Raw genomic sequence first — 3,453 nt, 5'->3', positions numbered from 1 at the left:
AAATTACAACCAAATTTCTATTTGTGCAGGTGTCAGATGTGAGCTGTGTGTAACCACCATACCTACAGAGGAGGGGTTATTTGCGAGGGAGCAGGATGTAGCACAGCAAACCCTTGATGGCATTACCTGTATCACCAGCCATGACTTCTCCACTGTGTCTCAATGAGGACATGCTGAATGTGGCCTATATGACTTACAAGCAGTAGGCCTATGTCTGTGCTGTATGTGGCTGAATGATTTACAAGCAGCCTGTCCATCTGGTTAAGTACCACCACTGACCTTCATGTAATTAAGTTCTGGAAATATAATGTGTATGCTGTAATAAAAGTTTTTTTGGGCATCTATGTTTTTTATTTTTAATTAGCAATCTCAGTCAATAATATTTGTAATGTTTACATCTGTGTTCTATACAGGTGTCCCGTTTACAAACATTGCCACTGTGAGGAGGGGCAGGCTGCTAAGCAGCCAACCACTTGAGCATGTTTTTTGAGTGACAGCACTTTCCAACAATCGGAGGTTGTAGAGTGCGCAGCCAGTGGCGCGAAGCCAGGGATTGTTTGCAAACGGGAAACCCACGTATAGCACAACATTTACAGGGGTTGGACAATGAAACTGAAACGCCGGTCATTTTATTGTGGAGGGTTTCATGGCTAAATTGGGTCAGTCTGGCCAATCTTCATTAATTGTACTTTGCAAGAGCAGAGTGTGAAGGTTATATTTGCAGGGTAAATGCACAATTACGCTCACAATATTGCAATGCACAAAAGATTATGGGTGGCATCAGTGTACAAAAGAGAAAAACTGACTGTCAGGAGCTATATCCAAGCCTATCTGAAACCAAGTATTTCAGTTTCATTGTCTAACCCCTGCTTATCCATATGCTACAACATATTCTCCATTTATACACATTCATTCAGACTGTACAAAAGCAAACGGAGAACATTTTTGGTCAATGTATCAATCTATTTAGTTAACACCACAAATATCAGTAATATTACATTCTAATAACAAGTGTCTCACAGCTTTAGATACATCTCTTGCATGAAGAATACAACCAACCCAGCCCCCTCCCCCCCCCCCCCCCCCCAGGGCCTGCAGTGTATATATAAACCCAATCCTGCCATGCTTCATCTTCGCCCTGTGGAGCAAATAGAACAATTAGATCAAAAATACAATTTGAAATAAAGGGCAATCCACACACATTAACACTCTACTTGGTAAATGATAGAGTTTGAATGTTTTGCAGCAATGTGAGAAAAAGACATGGCAAGGGAAATTGCATGGGTGGGCTCCAAAATCAAATAATTCTTTGGCACGATGTAACATTGAAATGCAATGCAGGATACAGATTATCATGCAGTAGTGGGGTAGACATCAGCGTGTCACATACAAAACTGTATGAGGTGGTGTTCACATCAGCAGGTAAATTACAAGCGCAACATTGTCCCAAGTGCCGCGTGACGCAACGTTCAGGCTCATGAGTTATTTTTCATTAAAAATGTTGGTATGTTAGAGCTGAATGAACACATTCTAATGCAAGATGGGGGTCTTTGTGTTTAAATGCAATTGCTGTCATGTTTTAATGTGCTTCAGAGGCTAAGATATTTTTGTTTTCATATGCAGAGGGAAACTTTTCTCAAAATCGGCTTAGGCATTCAGCTGGAATTTTTTGCATGTTCTTTAGGCATCAATGGGTGAAGGACCTGCAACCAGAATAGAAAAAGGTTCTTACCCACACAAAAAAATCTTCTGGCAATTCCCCCCCAAGTACATCTTCAGGGTGTGAAGTATTGCATCTCTTTTTCGCTCAGCGGCTGCATATTGACACAAGGAAACACAAAAGATACATAATGGGTTAGATAAGAGTGTATATTGATGGACGGTAGTTTAGGTGGGTTACTAGGCCTACATAAAGAAATTGACGTGAGGACACATAGGCCTACAGAGTGATATTGGGGGTAGGAGAGATACATACAGTAACAAGTATATGTAAATGCTAGCCAGACAAAGGGCAAATTGTGAGTGAGAGAGAGGGAGATAAATTAGGTATTAATACTGTATGTCAGTCGGTGTCGACTATTAGATAGGAAGAATGACATATTCTTGGTGGACAGACAAAGACTTAGACCCACTGCAGAAATTGTTTGGTTGCATGGTGTGACCAAGGAGGTCTACATTACTTACTGTATCATTGGGTGTGACCCATGATCTGCTTCCAGTTTCAATTTGGGATCCCATTTCTTCTGTAGTCCTTGTAATTCTAAAGTAGGCCTGTCCAACATAAAATTGAAACACACAACTGAAGCACAGGTGTAACAAAAGCAATCCAACATATTAGCCTACAAAATCCTTTTTCCCAAAACCTCAGGACCATGTTATGGTGCAATGATAGCAGAAAGTTAATGAAGTCAAGTGCAGGACTTTTTTGACCAGATGATTATGCGACTATGCTTGTTGGCGTTCATTTATTGACGAGGGGGAACACACACACACAAACACACACACACACACACACACACACACACACACACAAACACACACACACACACACGTGTTTTATACGCTGTAAAGGGCAGAAAGAGACCATTTCTAGTCATGTCGCAGGATATAACCAACACACTCCAGACTAGCGTGATTACCGTCCTCCTAACAACGAATGGCAAAGTGTAGTGTAGTGTTTCCACGAGTCTAGTTACTACTACAAGGCAGGTTGTAAGTTACTTCTTTGATGTTTTAACATAAATCCAGTTCTGTATAACACACCAATGCCACAGTAATCACAAAACAGATGCAAAATGCTTAGAAAAAACATTCATGAAAGCAACCATTTGTTGATGTCCACCGACTAGAATATAGCATTTCCTCATATTATGCTAACTAGTGCTACACTTTGCCTCTCGTCGTTGTAAGGCGACTTATCACGCCGGCTTTATGATTGCATTTATGATTATCTTGAATTTAAAATACATTGCGTGTTACGTACCTTCACGTCGTTTGTTTCACAACACATGATTGACGGGTCTTTGAAGAGGTAGCCCTGTCCCCGGCAACGGATCCGATGTGCAAACCAACATGATTAGCCTGGTAAACCAGCCTAAATGTGAGACCCCCTCCTGAATACTACACTCCGGATGACAGTAGCACACATTTGTATGATATTTAACTGAACAGCCAAGTAATTGTTTTAATGTGGAAGTACCGAAATTATCCAAATTGACATGTTCAGAGCACAGCTCCACCTCCTGTCCCATCAATACCACGGGCGTCGGCAAGTGAGTGAGGAGGAAGACTTCTGTCGCTGACGTCATTTTCGACTTCATCATCAGTGGTCTCCAGGGTGCTGCGCCCAGTAAAATTCGCCAAAATAGCCGCGTTTGTAAATCATAACTTGGAAAATAGGCGCTTTCCAGAATTCATATATATATCATTCTGAGTTATTTTTTATGTTAAAAA

At 41.1% G+C, this 3,453-nt stretch overlaps 1 long non-coding RNA gene across 1 annotated transcript; it reads right to left on the bottom strand.

Moving 5' to 3' along the window:
• Positions 1–1,731: 1,731 nt before the first annotated feature.
• On the bottom strand, positions 1,732–3,047 carry LOC134442112 (uncharacterized). Its single transcript, XR_010033306.1, has 3 exons — positions 2,984–3,047; positions 2,185–2,271; positions 1,732–1,814 (listed from the first exon to the last, which is right to left on the bottom strand). It is a non-coding gene; the product is annotated as an uncharacterized LOC134442112 (long non-coding RNA).
• Between the last annotated feature and the right edge of the window lie 406 nt (positions 3,048–3,453).

The sequence above is a fragment of the Engraulis encrasicolus genome, unplaced genomic scaffold, assembly GCF_034702125.1.
Source record: "Engraulis encrasicolus isolate BLACKSEA-1 unplaced genomic scaffold, IST_EnEncr_1.0 scaffold_1162_np1212, whole genome shotgun sequence".
In the NCBI taxonomy this organism is placed as follows: Eukaryota; Metazoa; Chordata; class Actinopteri; order Clupeiformes; family Engraulidae; genus Engraulis; species Engraulis encrasicolus.
The sequence above is the reverse complement of the archived record's forward strand: the minus strand, read 5'-3'. Positions and strand labels throughout refer to the sequence as shown.